The sequence below is a fragment of the Nipponia nippon genome, unplaced genomic scaffold (assembly GCF_047370975.1).
Source record: "Nipponia nippon isolate SJK-2023a ecotype South Korea unplaced genomic scaffold, ASM4737097v1 scaffold_6, whole genome shotgun sequence".
NCBI lineage: Eukaryota > Metazoa > Chordata > Aves > Pelecaniformes > Threskiornithidae > Nipponia > Nipponia nippon.
Genome location: NW_028262380.1, coordinates 40,546,282 through 40,566,583, shown reverse-complemented (window position 1 = coordinate 40,566,583; position 20,302 = coordinate 40,546,282).

Below are 20,302 nucleotides of genomic sequence, written 5' to 3'. Positions count from 1 at the left end.
CATAGATGTATATAAACAATACAATTCAAAATAATTACGTGATATTTAGCCATTTGTTTTCTCACCTCGTCTTATGAGTATCAATAATTCAACAAACTAATAAAAAACATAAATTGATCAAAATAATAGCTCAAGAATTAATCGATTAAATGAAGTTAACATCAGCTATTAATTTAATTAATATTAATTATAAAACAACATCTTATAGTCTTAAGATGATATAAACTGATTTCGTTTTTTCTCCTCTTTTCTTGCAGACCGTGTTTTGAATCAGTGGCTCCATAGCAGCATAGCAGCAGGTCAGTCTGTTATCAGTTATCTAATTATGCTCAACATTTCATTTTAATTATCACTATAACCTTTAGCATGACAGATTGTATTTCCCAAATAGAGGGATCCTTCCTGCTTTTGATGTAGGTGTTCTGAAGAGTCTCACATTTTCAGATCAATACTTGTAGTGAAAACAAGACATAGTTTACATTGCTCCTTCAAGGTTAAATTCTGCATGTGCTGAAGTTAATTTAATTTACTTCACTACTAGAACATCTTGGAGCAATATTTTGACTCTCTGTCACTCTGGGAGGATAGAGAGGGCTTTTAACTCTGATCCAAGAAGAAAGACAAGTGTAGAATACATGGAGCCCTTCAAGAGATTATTATTTTTTTTTAATCAAAAACCAGTTGTCACATGTAGGAATCTATACAAAACTGGCAACAGAGAAATTTTATGGTACCCATGAAGGTATTATACAAACTGAAATGGATGTTTATATGTGTATTCAATTTATAAAAGTTCTTTACTTAAGCAGAAAGAAAAGTATGCTAAGACAGGACTATGAAGTCATTTAGTTCTGGTGATAGTAAGACATCTTGGTCTAAGACAAGCTGTTTGACCTGCTCTGACTTGTTGTGTAGGCCCCAACAAGTTGTTAGTAAGATCTCTAGCTTATCTCAGTTTCTCTGTCAGTAAAATCTGGGTAACAGCAACAACCACCACCCCGCTTCACGTTAGCTCTTGGAGGCTGCTTGTACAACAAGGTGGGGTGTACAGAATCCAGCCCTGTGCTCGCATAGGTGTTCCAGTCAGATGAATAAGTGAGATTTGCTCAAAATATACTCTGGCTTTACACAGAGCAGAAGCAAGTCATAAAATGTGGCAGATAATGTTTTTGTTATCGACATTTCATTTGACAACTGCAATATACTTCTTTTGCATTGAAATAGCAGTTAATATCAGTGTGGAATAAATCATGCTCTTATATGTTTTCTTCTCTAAGTGATCTATCAACTGGGCCTACTAAAAAGCAAATGAGAAACTTGTGAGTGAAAGCTCCAACAGTAATTGTCAAAGAGATACAGTTTTGCTCTGATAACTGTACACATGGTGACACAGGTCTTTTGCAGTAAAGTCATGAGTACATCCAGGATTAGAGTTATGTAAAGTTATCTGATACTGTGTCCTGTCCAAATATTTTTGTTGTGCTACACACCTTGCTTTAAGCAGTATTGTTTGACTGCAGAATGTAAGATACATCTACCTAAATGTAAGGTATCTTTTTTCTTTTTAAGGAGTCAGGAACTTTAAAAAAAAAAAAAGGGAACAAACAACAATGCTTTCTCACAAAAAGATGTCCATATGAACTGTTCAGTAGAGGTGTTATTTGAAAGAAAATTAAACTGGTCTAAAACATAAAGGACATAACTGTTTTAAATTGTTTATGTGTCCTCATTTGGACCCAGAACATTTTATTATTAATCTTACTTGGGATGCTGTGTTGTTATCATATTGATATGGTATAGACCACTTCTTGTAGAAAAATAGGGATACTCACCTTTTGTTTTGCATTTTCCTTTGTGTGTAAAACAAAGCGTTAAATTAATTTGACTCTGAATTTCTCTTAGATTTCCTTGAAATTACAAGACTACATGTTATTTTATGAATTGAAAATGAAAGGGTTTATTTAAAATATTGAGTTTTTCTACAATTTTTGGTTACACTTCTTTTTTTTTTTTGTAAAAACGTCCAAACCCATTGTTTGCCTTCGTCAAATTGTCTAATAAACAGGGCTTTTCTATGTAGGAGGCTATGCTTATGTTCACATAGTCATTCCAGGTGGTAAAATGCAGAGTAATTATCTGCTAAGGGTCATATATCAAGTCAGGGGTACAGTCAATGTTCTAAATTAAAGTCCTGTACACAAAGACTTCAAAAATCCAGGTCATATGATACCCAGTAATTTAATTTAGTTTGTGTAATGGCTAAACACTAACTGGTGAGACTGAATCACCATGGAATCTCTGGAAAGAGAGAGAACTGAAGTAAATATGAAATTCCATATAGGATGAGGCCTCATCCTTGCAGTTTGCCCAGCAATTTATATGGTTGAATGTGTGTGGGACCTGATGTAGTTGTGAGTCAGCTTGTTTGCTTGCTAGTTCTGTATATGCCACAGTTTGGTTTTCAATTAGAGATATAGAGGAAATTCCTGCTTTTAATGATATATTTGGAATTTCAAAAAGGATTTATAATGCTTTTTTGGCTGGTTTGTGATTATATAAATGAGCTGAAGAAAAAATGTGTATGATACTGAGATATTAATTATGTTTTAGAGCCTATATCTAAGACCTGATGTTACTTCCACTGCTTTTTCAGTACCAATAACACTGCTGAATCAAACCCAGGGCAGTGGGGGAAGCTGTGTATGTTTTGGAAGTTTTACAGACGATAAGATTAGAAACTGGACTGTGTCCAGTAAATTCAAACAACGGTGACCTTAGTGTCACAGTGAACGGACATTTTTTTCCTGGGTTATGTTCTTATACGCTGTTTCTCAATATACAGAGATAAACCATATGTGTTTGAGAGGCTAACACTGGATCAAGGAACCAACCACAAAAGAAAGGATGAAGTGTTATGAGAAACAAATGTTTTTCCTTTGCAATATTTTACTTAGTTCTGCCTTACAAAACAAGAGCTGTCCTCATGGCCAGGCAATTTTTAGGAATACAAAGTCACAGTAGACAAAAAAGACATTGTGTAATATATTTGGAGGTGAAAAAGGCTGTCTTTTTTAAATGGAGAAATGCTTGCACGCAAAATCAAGTTGGAATTTCAGCATATGGTACCGCACTGATGTTATTTTTATTTAGATAGTATGTCACTAATGGTATGCACTGTAGATATTAGCAATGATAAGCAGCAATAGCTTTCCATGCGCTTGCTACCAGAGCACATGGACAGGATGTCTGGAGAATTTATATTGTACTTACTAGCACCATCTGAAGAATGTGCTATATGTCTTTGATGCAGTTTTGCTGAGGCAATCTAGAATTGTTATAGGTACACAGAAATGTGACAATTGTGCTAAGCATCTGATTTTACCTTATTTTAAGGCAATTTGGTACTCCTGACTTACAGATGTTTATGTAACAAGTGACCTGAGATATTTAAAAAATGTATGTTATTGTAATTTAGGTTTTTTACATGTATGAATGCTAGGCAACAAAATAAAACAAAACTCCATGTGACACCATGAAAACAATCCATACCTAAGAAATTCCTGGTCTTATAATTAGTCATAACTCCTGAGTCCCAATCAAAAACATTTTTCATGCAGTGCATGAAACTCCATCCTACAGACGCTGTGGATACCAACATTTTTATCTGCTCCAATGGAAACTTGAACAAGTTCACAGGATAAGACTCCATTAGGGATTTCTAAATATACAGGAATCACCTGCAGTTTGGAGATACCTGCACACAATCGGTAGTCAGGTATACTCACAGAAAGTATGTCATGTGCTTTTCCTGTTCTTACACTTTTTCTAAGCGTAATTTCTAAGAGTAACTTTTACAAACCTGTCGAGTAGAAGAGGAGTATACCTGATTTCACATCATTTTCTGTAAGTTTTTGTCACTGTGTGTTAAAATGCAAGTTCTACCTTGCAGGTAGACTCTTCTTGCCATCCATATTGTTATACAAATGAAATTTACATGGAAGATTGACTCCTTATGTAAAAAAAAATATGATTATAGAAAGTATTAAAAATAGACTAGTTTCACACTGCACTGAATAGCAGTTCCCTCATGCTCATTGTTGTTAGAAATATATTTATTATTATTATTATTTTGAAAAATAATTTTAAAAAAATCTCAATATGGCTAGCTCTAGCCAGAAAGGCAAAGTGCAACAAGGTATTGTCAAAGACTAACTTCAGCCTCTGAGTCTAACTTAGAAAAAGGTTTATTGTTTTCTTTAAAGGGGAATTACCTATCTGTGGTATGAAGTCTTCTTTCCACGAATATTTCTTAAGTTGCCTGGTAGGGGAATTAACTTCTAGTCAATTATGACGTGTATCATGTCCATATGAAACGGTTGAATTTATAAAAAGCAGAATTTGAAGGGTAGCAATAATGAGATTATCCATTATAGTTATCTTTGGGACTGTAAAACCTGAAGTAATCTTGCTTTATGCAGTCCCCAAGCAAAGACTCCTTTAGCATGAACAGGGTCTCACATATGTCAGTCTTGTAAAACAAATGAAAATCCTATTAAGTTTTCATATTCTTAAATGTTTTCAACTAGACTGATAACTTTCTTTGTCTCATAGCATCAAATAGTTATTTATAATAGTAATGATGGGTGCAAAATGGCAAGATCATAGCATAACAAATCTTGGAGTTAATGATGTTTTGAACCAAGAATCATACCTTTTATCTTTGGAACTTGGCAGACACAATTAGTTACCCATATCAGTAATTCATCAATTTCATGTATGTTTTAAGAAGAACTAAATGTGATTTGAAAAACATAGTCACTATCCTCAAATGACAGTTCAGTTGAGGGAGTGGCAGCAAGCTCAGAATACGGCTACAAATATCAGAAGAGAAAGAAGAGCAAAGGTCACTGGCTTTGATTACACTGATAGGGAAGCTGGTATCCATAACTTGGGTTTTGGACTTTGTGTTTACTGTAGCATGAGAAAAAGCTTTCTGAAGTCACATGAAGACACAAAAGCTTACCACTGACTCTGTGTGAAAGAGGAACCAAAAGAAGAAGCTGTTCTGACTGTAGGCATCATAAATTTTACACAGAAATTTGTTTCCAGATTTTTCTATATATTTTCTAAGATAAATCATAAATTTATATTTTAGAGTAGATCCAATGAAGGAAGGGAAAGAGAATATTTATTACTTTCAATTGGATGATGGAAGAATTTCAGCCCAGATGTTATAAACTCTATAAAAGCAGATGTATATCTGGGATTTCCATTATTTTCAGCCGGTGTTTCTTAAGAACAAGTCATGTGTTTTGACTCCATCCAGTCTGACTCATAACAAACCACAACAATATTTCTTCAGTACACCTCCAGCACTCGTGTTTTTCATGTAATTCCCTTCACAATGGGAAACCTCTCAACAAAAATAACTATGGAATTGGAAACTAGAGAGTTCAGGGGAAATGGAAATATATGGTACTCAGAAAAATTTGACTGGAATCTGTTTTCTGAGGCACAAAAACATAGCTTAATCTGTAGACCCACGGGTCTGATGATAACTAGTAATTTCAGCATTCCACAAAAAGAGAGCATTTAATTCTTTGGCAAGGAACTCTCATAAGTACAAGCAACAACATTACTAAAAAGGAGAACTAGAGAAGAAAACCAGTGAAATCGTTTTTGAATAAAGTCGTGCAGAGCTGTATTTGCATAACCTGTTGTGGTAGGATTTGTTCTATCAGTTAGAGAGGAAAAATGCAAATAAATCAACATAAGCTTAACTTGTTGCATTGAAAAACAGTGTTATTCAAATGCATGGTAAGCGGTTGTTCAGACATTAGGAAGAGAAGGGAAGGTTGTTCCAACTGCCTACGTCTTTATCGTTTTTTCTGTTGGGAGTGGCTGAGAGTACTCTGCTCTTGCTAATACCATTGAGCATAAAAAAAGAAGGACGAAGGCAGTAAAGTAAAACATTAAATGAATCCAGTGTTTCCTGTGTTATCATTGTATCACTTAAAAACTTAAGGATGGAGCCTGATGTTTCTGTTGACTCAGTGTAAGGTCCTCTGTTGATATCCTTTAGGGTTTTTCCCTTTTTGAAATTTTAAAATGATTTCTCTTGGTACTTATTCATCATGTCTGTGTTCATAAATAGAAAAAAAGATCCCGTTTTACACAGAGGTACTGTAAAAATACAAATGGAGCTGTTAGGTAATGTGGTGATCAGTATTGAAGAAAAGATGCTGTATCTGTAATCCAACTAGATACAACTAAAAAATGCAGAATATAATGTAGAAAAACCTCAGCTTTTTTAGCGATGATGTCCAGATTCTGTTTTGCAGTAGCAGTGACTGAACAGCTCAGGTTTAACTACCTGGGTGTGCTGGATATAGCAAGCCACCAGTCTTATCCCTGCCTCTCATGTGGGGCTTAAGGCAGTGGCTCCTCATCACAAAAGCAGTAGGCTGGCCAGAATTGTCCTGGAGGAAAAACCTTAATTAATATATGCCATTAAACATTGGCCATTTAGGGCTCGATTTCTTTGAGTAGCATCTTTGTGGATAGAAGGTAATACCCTAATCCTGGATGTGTGTTATGAACTCCTGCCAGAGACTACTGTCCCATCAACTCTGCTAGCTGAACTATTCGTATATTCATTCCTGGGATCATTTCGATCAAAATGAACCAGTTAAAGTCCAGTTGTTTAAACTAACTCAGCTCATTTTGAAGAAAGCTGATTAGGGACTTGAGAAATTGAGCTAACAGATAGCTAGCCTGAGAAAAGCCTTGAGCAGGGACTTTGTCAGCTGGTTCAAGAAACACCGTAATTTCTTTTGCTCCTTTAGAAATATCCAAGAAACCAAATACTGTTCCTTCCTTTGGTAGTTAGCTTGGTTGCTATTTTGCATTCAGAGGGGCAATTCTTGGGAAGAATATGATATGCATGGGTTCAGACCTGTTTGTTTATGGAGTCCATTAAACAAAATTTTGGAATCAGTTTCCTTGTTTGTAGTTGTGAGCCAGTAGCTCTAACCAGTTTGATTGTCTTCTGTTTTCATTGCTCCTAACATTAAGTCTGAAAGAACAGTTATTGCACAGGCAATCATCTGTAACAGGGCCTGTAGGAGATGCCTGCTATTTATGTGATTATTCCAGAATAGCCATGTCTATTTTTAATATACTACATAGTACAGACAATAAAAATTGCTGGTGCTGCTAAAGAGGATGTGCCATGAAATTAGATAATAAATGGAAATAAATTAGCATTATAGACATCATGCCAGTCACAATAAGGTAAATGACTCTTGGCACTAATGGGAATTAAAAGTGTTCAGCAGCCATTGGGTTATTTCTATTTTGACATTTTATTAGTGATGTGGGAACCCCACTTTAGCCATCCAATTAAAAAATGTTGAGTCAATAATACTTTCAGTTCTGTTTTCTGTCTATTACTTAAAAGTTTGAATAAACTGAATGAATACATTACTAATAGTCATCTCAAAGCTGAGAATAACTTTTATGTAGGAAAATGCTGAGAGCATTTAGCTTCATTTGGAGATTTGTAATGGCTCATGATGGTCAACGATGACTGTGGAATGAATATTTTGCTGTGTTCCTGTACATAGACATAACCAACCATAATATATTGTTTAGTTACACTGAAATAGTCATTTATATAGTTATTTGTCATGTTGATTGGCTAATTGTCAATAATATTAAGATTCCTACCAACCTGAGATTTATAAGCCCTATGCAACATATGAACTTCTCTGAATTTCCTGTCAGTGCAAGACCAATCCAATCCTAAACAATTAAAGAAAGCAGTTTGTGTATACTCTCTCCTTCCCCTCCTTACACAGAATAGAAATTCACCAACGCCACAGGTATTTTTGGCTATAACTGTTAATCGTGGGTTTTGAAATATGCAATTGGTAACTCAGTTCTTTATTTATATACATACAATACACTCACAAATACATGCACATTTTTACCTATCCAGAAGAAATTTAGATCGGAAGACTAATAGTCTACTAGAAATATACTAAATGTAAATGAGTGCATTTTTTGGTATAATCCTGGACTAATTACCTCTCCTTCCTGCTCCTCAGCATTTTGGCAGAATGATTGCCTAAAACAGATTTGAGAAAATGGTGTTATTTCTCTTGAGAAATAGCATTTTTCATCCCTTTTGAAGATTGTGAACACAGCTTCAGATGACCGAATCAACTGAAGAACATTTTATACTAAAAGACATAGCCTTATCTCCCATGGCCCTGACTTTGAGCAGCTGGAATTGACTGTCCCTTCCCTGGTTTTATTGTTAAAACAGGAATATAAGCTTAGTGAGCTGAATTAGATTTCTGAGGGGCGGCCACAGAGCTGGTATGAGGGAGAGGGCAGGGTTGTGTATCTGGGCATCAGGAAGGAGAGTGGAAGGAATGAGATCACCTCTTTCACTATCAGTGGGTTGCTGGACTGACTTAATTTTTACCACACTGTCTTGAAAACTATGCTGTGCACAGTGTAGTAAGTGTGTTAGCACTGATTTCAGTAATTCCATCAACACCGTGACTGAACTAACGATAGTAAAAATAAGCTTCACTTGGCTTTCTTCTGACTAATTGTAAGTCCATGACAGAGCAGGAATTGAACGTGTTCTCCAAAGCTGGTGCCCTAGTGAGTCACTCCTAAATTATACACTGTTTTTCAGGGTATACTAAGGTGAACTATATCCTAACTAGTTCCTGGAAAAATATATTTGTTCTTGCCTTGCTGTTGTATTTATCAGATATAAAAATATTATATAACAATTTAAAGTCAATAAAAATACTGACTCAGGGCTATACACCCAATGTACATATTTTGCTTTGCAGTGACAAGAAGTTATGACATTTAATTCCTAGCCGACATTTCACATATCTCTATTTACTGTTCAGTCAGATAGTAAGATCAAATACTACACAGTGTCGGGGCAAAATGCATTGTACAGTAACATGTAGTTTCTACATACTGGAAATCTGCATATACATATATGTGTTCAGTTTTGTGTTCGGTTACGGGCCGCTCACTGCAAAAAGGACATTGAGATGCTGGAGCATGTCCAAAGAAGGGCAAGGAAGCTGGTGAAGGGTCTAGAGCACAAGTCTTACGAGAAGTGGCTGAGGGAACTGGCGTTGTTTAGCCTGGAGAAGAGGAGGCTGAGGGGAGACCTTATTGCTCTCTACAACTACCTGAAAGGAGGTTGTAGCGAGGTGGGGGTCAGTCTCTTCTCCCAAGTAACAAGTGATAGGACGAGAGGAAATGGCCTCAAGTTGAACCAGGGGAGGTTTAGGTTGGATATTATGAAAAATTTCTTCACTGAAAGGGTAGTCAGGCCCTGGACCAGGCTGCCCAGGGAAGTGGTTGAGTCTCCATCCCTGGAGGTATTTAAAATATGTGTAGATGTGGTGCTTAGGGACATGGTTTGGTGGTGGACTTGGCAGTGCTAGGTTAACGGTTGGACTTGATGTTTTTAGAGGTCTTCTCTAACCTAAACGATTCTATGTGTGTATGTATGTGTGTGTACATGTGCATATTCACTCAGTGATGTAAACAATGGACTAGAAGGAAATTGGTCATTGAGAGAAATCCCATTCTGCTGTAGGCAATCACATTATGCTCCAGAAAAGGAGTTCTCTTTTTGAAGGCTTTTACCCCTATTGCTTTCACTGGTAGTCTGTTCCAAAGCTTGAATGCTCTACAGGTTAGAACTCCTTCTTCTATAAGAAGAAAGTGTAAAATACTAATGACGAATTTTATTATCTTTTTTTCTGACATTCTTTCTTAGCTTAAAGAGTTCTTTTCTGTTCTTGGTGTTTATCCCTCATCAGGATTATAAGGATATACTCAGTTTCCAGAGATCAGTCATATATCCTTGCTGTTTCTATTACCAGATTAGAAAAATTAAGCTCTTCGAGCCTTCTATATGAAAGACAAATTTAATATTCTTCTTGTAATCCAAGGATCTGGATTTGTTTTAGGTTTTTGACCATACACATTCAGAACTGTTCCAGGACTGTTGAATGGGATCTATGCCTAATAAAAGTGTATCTGCTGATTTTTGCTAGGATTCCCTTTGCCTTTTTTCTCACCTGGAATGCGCAACAGTTTACTATCATTCTATAGTCATCTTTAAGTCCTTCTTCTTGGTCATTTCCAGCTGACCAGCTTCCAGTTTACAGCAGATTTTTAAGACTTTCTGTGTGATATTATTGAATGAAATCAGTTCCTCCTTTCTTCTCCAGTATACAAGATCATTGAGAAGTTTATGGAAAATGTTTTACAGATTTCCAAACAGCTGTGTTTAGAAGTTGTGAAACAGAATTTTAAGTCACACACTAGTGGAGAGTTACGGAAGTTGCTGTGATAGACCACGTGAACTGGTAATGTACTGGTAATGTACTGGTAATGCTGATTTGGCATTGTGCTTTGTGCTTCTAAAGTAGTCAAAGGATTGACTGGGCAGTAGCTGTTAAATGTAACTTAATCAACTGCATCTACTACTTAGAAAGAGTTTTTGCTACCGCGAATATATACACCTATGATTTGATAACGGCTCTGGCATGACAGGAGTCCAGAACCACCCAGAGTATTTCCTTATTCGGTGTAATGCATTTTATTGAGGCTTCAGCTTATCTGGAAAATTCAGCCAGTTCTGCCTTTTTCTCTTTTCACTGTCTCCTTTTATTTATGGCTTTAAAAACAGCAACAACAAAACAACAAAAACCCCAAAGCAAATGGTTACATTGCTGGAAAGTTACAACTAATTTCAAAGTAGTTATTTTTTTTTCCCATCCTCGGAGAGGTTTCCTCAGAGCAACACCTTCACAGTTGTTTGGCTAAAGAATTTCTGCCAGACTTGATCCTGGTCACAATCAGCCCTTCTTCTCTATTACCTTGTATTTTTGTAGTCATTTACACCATTGCAAGCATGTAAAAGAGGAAAGTCAAAATAACAGCAACTTCTTGGATGAGGTATGAGTAAATACAATAATGCCAGATCCCTTCGGGGGGGGGGGGGGAGAAAAAGAGGCAGGGGAATGCTTTCTACCACGCTTTATAACATGTTCTATCTGCATTCCTTTTTCAGCAGAACACGTCACTTTCTGCACCACAGATATAGCATTACTGAAATAGTATTCTGTCACATGGTTCAATATATCTAGTAAACCATGACAGCCATTAAGCACGAACCACAATACAAGTACCTTATTAGAAAAATAAATTCAGGTGAAGAGAACAAATGCCATCTCTTGAAATCCTGAAATTCTCAATATCTTATTCACTGTTAATTACGGTACTTCCCAGAGGGCACACAACCTCATATTCCTTCGCTCACTTAGCAATCAGAGTTGCAACTGATATGGAAGAGGGAAGCAAAAGGACAACTGACCTTCGCCAATTAATAGTTAATGTCTTTCTTTAAAAAGTGCTTAATAGAAGAAATATTCCACAGTGAACCTGAGCCAGCTAAAATCAAATCAGCCTCCAACTTACACCAAAGAACTTGCTTTTGATAGATGAGATACTTCACTGCCCTCCCTCTCAATTTTAAAATTAGCATCTTCTTGCGTACACATTTTACGCAGCTAATAACTATATGAGATAAAAGACAGTGAGAATCAGGTCTATTATCTTCTTTGTGTCTTTAATGATTTAAGAGGAATCCTTAGTATTGGGTTAATAATGTTTTTCAGATGTTTGAAATCACATCAAAGGAAGCATTTGGATTTGTTGACATTTCAGGATTTTGGAAGACTATCTAGGTCTTTTATTCCCCATGTACTCTCTGAAATAACTGGCAATCCCATTTAATAATTCTTGACATGCTGAAAAGTTTGGCAACTTCAGAGAAAAATGTCCTTTAAAAATAAGTATTGATTCTGACCATATTGTCCTTAGCAACAGGAAGGAGGGAAAAGCAGTGTGGGTGTGCTCTTAGAAGTATTGTAAACCCAGCTGTGAGGATATTAAATTGTTGTGCTGTATTTTACTACTTTTTAGATTACTTCAATTATACAAAAACTCAAAAAAAAAATTCAACTACATCTTCTTTAAGAGCAGTGACAAATAACCTTAAACATAGCTGTCCCTAGCAGTGCTACAAATTTCCTGAATCCACCTTCTGCAAAGTCTTTTCTTCTCACCTAGTCCAGCTATCTTTCCACAAATGACACTCCCTTTTGGGGACAGCATCAATATAACTGTTGGGACTATGGTCAAAGAATGTTAGAAAGTTATTATATTTTCTTCCCTTACTAGCTAATGGCTGAAACTCCTTTAGGGGAAATCTAAAGATTCTGCAATAAGGAAACCCAAAATGTCTTTGGACTAAACCAGTGCTATGCAGATGAGAATATGACATTTAAAAAAAAAGATGTGCTTGGCTTATTCTCCGCCTTCCCCAGATAAAGCTTCAGGGGGACAGAAACCATTTTTATCAACAAAAGGGTGGAGAGACAGATGCTGGGCAACGTAGGCTGCAAGACTGGCTTATATTCTGATCATCAACACCCCCAAAGGAATGAAAGCTATCCCAAAAATCCATAATACCTTTATTGCCAGTTTGCAGTAGGTCATGCCACTTGAGTTAATTAGGTTCATTTACAGTGCGTTCTCCTGGAGGCTGTGTCTAGATACTCACATGAAAATGGGCTAGAACATCTCAGTTGCTTATTAGAAATGGGTGTTTTCTGTTCTGTCCCTTATGAGATGTGTTGGTGCCAATGTTACCTTTATCCAATGATGGCAAGTATCCTAGCGTTCTGAAAGCCTAACTTTTCATTTCTTTATATGAATCTCTCTCATTATCACTAGTCACAAATACCTCTATGTTATCATTTTTATAGATTGTCACTGAAGTGTTTTAATGTGGCAGTAAATTCTCTCTTCTTGTTAGGTGCTTGTAAGGTAGCTCTTAACCTGCTAAATGAAAGCTAACCAACCAGCCTCTCTAAGAGAGCAAATTTCACTGAGTTTGTTAACTGCGGCCTCAGAAATGCATAAAATAACCTTAAGAAGATCCATATTATTAGGAGAAATCCCTTATATAATGATAGCTTAGCTTTTGCCAGGGAACTGCCTCCAACAGAAGTTATCCTAAGTTATGAATAGGTGAAAAATCTTAAGTTGAGAATTGTCAGTGTAAATCAATTTGATATTAAAAGGTTTCAAAATATTTATGCTAATAGAGGAAAATCTAATGTGTAACTAACTTGTCTATCATTTGATGTTTGGAAGGCATTCTTCAGGAACTGTTTTTAATTCCTTATTAGTTGTAACATTAATAACCAGAGATGAAAAGCTGTAAGTTTGGCTGTTGAGCCAGCAAAAAGTCAAAGGACGTGTTCAGGGAAAGGTAGATATGCTTTGAGCAACGCAATGTTACTCTCAGCTTTTATATAATGTCAGTTGCAATAGTATTGTTTCCAGGAGTCTCTTAGCTTAGTTTTACCTTGACCTTGAGCTGTCATTCCTGAGAAATTACGTAATTCATTTGGCAATAACAGAACATAGAAACTCCACAATTATTTCACAGAAGTAATTATTTTCCTTAATAACTTTTTCACGTATCTGCTTACTCAGTATTTCTCATATAATCCCCAGAAGTTATTGGTTATAAAAAATAAACCAAGACAGTTCATTTAAAACAAACCCGTAAATTGTATTAATTTGAACTTCTTGAATAATCCAATTATTTTAAAAATATTAGAGGAATTATTTATTTGTTTCATTGGACTCTGCCCCTGCATTTTGATGACCTTCTGTGACCTGCTGTCTCTCACTTAAAATCGAGTTTTTTGCATGAGTCCCTTGCTTTAAGACAAGGACCTAAATGTGTCAGTGCTTTAATAAGCAATTGCAGATCTTCCCCCCCCCTTTCCCCTGCCCCCCTCTAAAATAGTGTTATCGTGCAGCTGAAATACTTCACGGAATTACATCTAAAATGTTCCACCAACTTCCTCCAATCACAAAAATTTTCCACTCAACAACAGAAAGTCCTCTTCTCTAGGCACTGGCTGTATGCTGAAAGTATTCTAACAGCTCTCTAACAGTGACAGAATCCTGCATCCTCCATGATAAATTAATTTATGCCTGTGAGTGTACATGTGTGAAAAGGGAAGGATGGAAAATCTGGTTTTTATTTTCTGAAAGTAAGAAATGGCATCAAATGACTATTTACTCGAAATCTTCATGCTTTCTTCCTTAAAAGCACTGCTATTACAGCATATGAATAGTATGTAGCTTGGCTGTGACAGGGATACTTTATTATTATTGAGTGATGGGGACAGCTCTACCAACACAGACAGCCTTAAAACATTTTGAAAGGTCTTGTGAAGCTGGGGAAGGAATTTTAAAAGGGGCCTCTTGCTCTTTGGAAAAGATTCAAATTACATTGTTTTCATGTCACTTCACACTAGAATTGAGCAAAATGTTTTGCTCAAGTAAGCAAAACAAGAGGGTAACTAGTATTTATGCAGAAAAGAGAATCTATGGATTAGTATGGCTCATGTGCTGAACACGAATAAACAGAGGCATGCTGCTATGAAAAGGAAAATGTATAAACAGAACATATTTTAGATGTATAATCTAAAAAAATGTTATAATTTAGAGTTTTACTCAATGTAATTACAAATTTATTACTTATTTTTTGTTTGCAATAAAACTGTTCATTTCACGTGAAACTGAATTTTAATTTGATTAAAAATAAACAACCATCAGGGTGAATTTTTGTTTAAAAACTTTTTGCACAGCTATAGGAAAATCAATTATTCAGACAGATCTATTTCATACGGAATATTAACTCTCCACACGTTCTTCAGTTCACCAGGTGACTAAAACAGCTAGTGCCTCTGTGTGTGTGTGTGTGTGTGTGTGTGTGTGTGTGTATGTGTGTTAAGAGCAGGATAAACTTTATAAAATTTTATTGCAAGAGTGTGGTCAGAGGATTTGGGTTATCACAGTATTGCCTGTGCAGTCCAGCCTGGCTCATTGTAGTCCTACTATTTATTGTTTATCCCACTGTATTCCTGCTTCCTCCTGCTGGTTCTTTTTCCAGGATGTCAGGTAGTCAACTCTAGCAGTTGTGTGAAGAACCCTACATCAGCTTAATAAAGTTATTCCCTCTTGCCAGCAAAGCAGGCAGAGGACTCGGGTTTCTGGGAAGGAACGTTTGATAGAGCAAGCTGAGTTGGGGTAGAAAAAGCAATACCCCATGGGGTGGAAAAAATGAAGGAGGTCTCAGTTCAGTCTTGTACTGAAGGCTACTCATTGTAAACATTCTGCAAGACACAGGTCCTAGCCTGAATGAGGAGGTCAGGGAATGGATAGTAACTGTGAGAAAGAAAGATTCCTGCTTTCAACTTCCCAAAATAGCTCTGTCCTTTTGTCCTTTGAAATGAGATTGTAACTACTGATATTGTGATACTTTGGGCAATGAGTCCTGTGCAGATTGAGTCCGTACCTACCATCACTAATATGAAGCTAAAATGCAAGAGTCATGAGGTCATGGAGGGAAAGTAAGCAACGGGGACCAAGACTTAAAGGCACTTAATGTGTTTGTTTAGTATCCACACTATGGATGTGGCCCTAAGTCTAACTAATAGCGATAAGGTTATTTTTGAGCTCAGAATGGGCCCAAGTTATCCTCTCTTACTTTTCTACAATTCCAGTTATTTCATGGGAGTCATCCTGGAGAAACAGCAAAGATAATTTGGTTCTTCCTGTTTTGTAGCTAACTGACTTTTTTCTGTAAAACACGCTGAAGATTCATAGAGCAATTGTCACAGGTGCCATATGAAGAGATTCAATTCATAGGTTTTTGATCAGTCTGTAAATAATGGTAAACTTTGCATCTTAGATTGTTCTTCTCCACAAGTGAGATGTTACTTTCATTACAGGATTTCAAGAATGGAGTTAATTACATGTTTCTGTTGACTAAACACAAGTGTTTGTTTTGATTCTGGTGCCTTCAGAACTATGTAGATGCAGCCATGGAATCTGGCTAGTTGGGGTAGGTTTCAAATTAACTGTTCAAGAATAATTACCTTCTATGGATTTATTTGTAGGGACAAAAGGACTGGAAAGGCATCTATAAATTGTTCTACTCTTTTCCCCTTCTGAATCAACAGCATAGCAAGAGTCTGCCTTATTTCCACACCCATCTATTGAGTGATAAATCTGCCAAATTCCTCTTTATTCCAGTCTAGATAATCTTAGGGATAGTGTGGTTAATATGCAGTTGTGTGGATAATGCAGTTAAATGGCTAGAGTTGATAATGCAGTTAAATGGCTAGAGTTCTCATACATATGAAGGAGAAACAGGCTATAGAAGAGCTGATTGAAAAGGTTGTCTCCAATATTTTGCATTTTTTTTCCCAGAAAAGTGCAACAATATCCAAGAGTGATTCTTCAGTGGGTAAAATCTGTTTAATCACTTCTGCAAGTTTCTCACCTCTTTTTCCATGAGGTCTGGAAAGATCTGATCAAAGATAGGTTCTTATCAGCACAGAAACTCCAGGGAGGCAGTTTTAGAGCATTGCTAAAGACAGCTCTGTTCCTTGGTATGTCTGTTTGGAGGAGACATCCAGATTCTGAAGGAGTCCACTTCCTTCCGCAAGGGATTTAATAAAATTTATTTTAATGAAAATTACTCTCCAGTCATCCATGAAAAGGCAAGAGCTGTTGTCTGCTGGATTTAAAATGTTGATAGAGAAAATTTCAATTCAGACTTTCAAGTGGGATTGGAACAAAAGCATGAACCATTGGGAATAGTTATGGAGCCTGTCTAACCCAGGATAAATAAAAAGAAATGAAGTGATACTTTTCTAGATCTCAACTCAAATAAGTTGTCTAAAGGTACGGTATTTAAGTGTTTCTTTCCTTGTTTTGACTTCTATGCTAACTATTTACTGTCTGGATATAAACAGCACAAACAAAAATATATAGTCTGTTTCCATAGGCTTTTATCCTGACAAAAAAAAAAAAGAGAAAAAAAGAGATTGGAGGATAAAAGGGTCAAAGAGTTGTACAATAAAAATAATTTTTTTTTTTTAGTGTTTCTGGATGTTGCATGATTACTATCTTACTATCTCTGAGAATATTTTCCATGTTTATTTTACTATTTTAAATATTATTGTGTAATTGAAACTATTGAAATTATACATGTATGAGTCGAATAAGTCTTAAAAAGCCTCTCCCAGCCACTGCTGAGGTCAGTAGAAATATTTCCACTTCAGGCAGAGCAAGACTGGATTGAAGCAGAATTAAGAGAGGAAAGATGGCAAGCATATTTTACAGATGTTCGAGTTTGGTTCAGATGTTCAAGTTCAGTTTAGATTCTGCTGCACTTTATTTTTATGAACAGAATATTTTAAAATAGCTGATTAACTTGCAGGCGCAAAACAATAAAACACTGGAAAGGACTCATAATTTGCTTAAGTCCCTGAGTTCAGAACATTTGTTTAAGGTCTGAAGCAAACTGAAATTTTTCAGAATGATTATGTCAAAGATGGTGATTCAATTTCCTTTGGAAAAGTAATAATTAAAGTTCCAGCTGCAATGAGATATATAACCACTGCCTTTTATAAGCAGGTAGACCGGCCTGATCCAATTTCCATAGACATTTTTCCATTGACTTCAAACCCATAGACCTGGGCTATTGGGAACTACCCAAGCAGGCTTGACAGCAAATTCTTGTTCAGACCAGATTCACAGAAACTCCAGCGACTAAAACTGTATCAAGCATAATAAGTTCAGAAAATTGCAACATCAGAATGAACTTTGTCACTTACTGATCTTAAACTATTAACTAGACAATTTGGAAAACTGATTATATCTTTTTCATGGGAGACTTCTAAAGGTGAAGATGGACAGGGATGCATAGTTTGTAACATTTCTAAGATTTTAATATCCTACATAATATCACCTCTGAGTGGGAGAATCAGGAGGTTTTTCTCCCAGGAAGCCAGCTCAGAGTGATCAGGTAGCCGTGTTAGACACCGTGAAACTGGCAGGGTTCAAAGACATTACTGATATTCTGAGAGTAAGAATAAGACAAATAAAATGCCTGTTATCTTGTTAAAGATTTTTATCTCAAAAACCTGTGACAGGCTTCACACAGTAGTTACATGTTAGCCTTTCTTCCTCTGGTGGGTTAAATATTGGGTAAAAGGTCCGTCTACTTTGTTATGTTACTTTTCTGTACTTTTTTAACAGCGGCTAGAAGCAAGCCTAGCATCATCTTCCCCTGGCAGTGCTTGTTTAAAAAAAAAAAAAAAAAAGTCTGTTTGGTGTTTTTGAAAAGTAAAATGGCAAAACCAGGGATTTCTGACGTATTTTACATATAATTCTGTAAAAATGTTATGTGGGTGGACAATTCTGTTGGAAATGTATCCTTCTGCATTTTAGTGCGCTCACAAGCACCCAAAGTAATACATGAATGCTCTGTTGGGAATATAAAGATAAACAAACCATTTTTTAGCACTTCAGTAAGGCTGGTGTCTTACAGTACACTTCCCACAGTTTGTCTTTATTCCTGCTAAAAGCTCTGTTTGCTCTGGAACATCTGTGTAGGCACATGCAAGGTGCCAACAGAGGTAAGAATGTCTTAATGTTGTCCTCCTTTGGAGGACAACCTCTCAGAATCATTTTCCATTGGATGAGTAAGTAGGCTGTGCCTTGGAATTACCCTATAGCCATCTCATAAATATTAGAGAATGTGATATGGTTGGATGAGAGCTAGTACAGGTTCAGGAGAGATTATGAGCTTGGACAGGAAAAGAGAGTATATAGGTTTTTCTGTGTGCTTAGAGATTGTCCAGCTGTCCCTTTGGGCATTCCAAAGGAACTGTACCCCTCAGGTGAAACAAGGGAAGGAATAAATAAATTTTGTAAATTCTTATAGGATTTAGACGCAGGTTTGATACTTTGAAAATGTGTAGTGAGTAAGGTGCTTATAGAAGACTTTAGGCAACTTGGACCGCTAGTAATGAAAACTGAGCTTGAACTTTTTCCAGGATTAGGTAGTAAAGGAAGGAAAGAGGTGAGGAAGGGATCTAAGTACTTGAATATTCTTGTAACTCTTATCCCAAGTGATTCCCTGGAGTCTCAGGGAAGAGGACAGAATTCCATGTTAAGCTGGGTCCGTACTTTCCCTTACAGGGGGAGCTAGAGTGGGAGCACAAGCATGACTATTATAGGTAAAAATGAAGTATTAGAAGTTTGATAATCTGAAAGACAATGTAACTGCCCTCAAGTGGAGCAGCTATGTGAAATGTTGATGATAATCAGAGGGGAGAAATAATTAGAAGGAGAGCAGGGATAACAAACCAGTTCAATACGCTTAGCTCTATGTCAGATAGCAGTGTTGGAATGTACCACCTCTTAAATGAAAGCAGCATTCTAAAGGTGTCATTAAGGAACAAAAGAATTAATGCAGAGGTGAAATCAGCTCAGGTCAGTATGCAAGGAGCTCTCGGAAAGGGGCCTTCTTATACCATCAGGACTTTACCTGGACACTGAACTCCTTCTGGCACAACCAGTAGCCCCGGTGGGACTTGAACCAGTGCTATCTTGCACTGCAACTATTGAGTAAAGTCCTCCAGGGACATCCTAGTCTCCCAGATTTGCTGCGAGACACAAAGCTATTGGGAAGAAAAGACAGAGAAAGAGAGAGAGAGGAAGGGCCTATTCCCTTTTCCCTGTTCCCTCACCTGGAAGCTGCTTTGGTACTGCTTCAAAACTCTTCACAAAGTTACATGGTCTCATATATTTGCAATAACAAAATTCAACGGTTTTTTTGGTACTTAGAAACTTTAAGTGAAACTGAGGCTACTGAAAAGGGGATAGGACACTTTTGAAAGTGCTTTTAAATTTGTTTTCTCAAAACTGTGTGTTGGTATAAAATTGTTTCTGTATTACCTCTCATCACATTTATATAAAATCGAAAGGTTTCCTGTTGAACTGATATATTCTCTTCTTGGTGTTTGTGTTGTTTTTTTTTTTCTTTTTTTTTTTTTAACTGAGCTGCTTTTATTGGCAATGCAGTTAAATATAAAGCAGTTGGTTGTTATGTCAAAGTAATTCAGTTGAGTCACCATTCAGGAGAGCCTGCAAAGCCTGGGGAGAAAAAAGTACAACAACAGACACAATACTCATTGATTTTTAAGTTGTATATACTGCTATGAACCTTAAATATATCATTCTTTAACTTTTGACAGACAATTTATTAACTAGTATTAGATTAAAAATTAATAGTCCATTG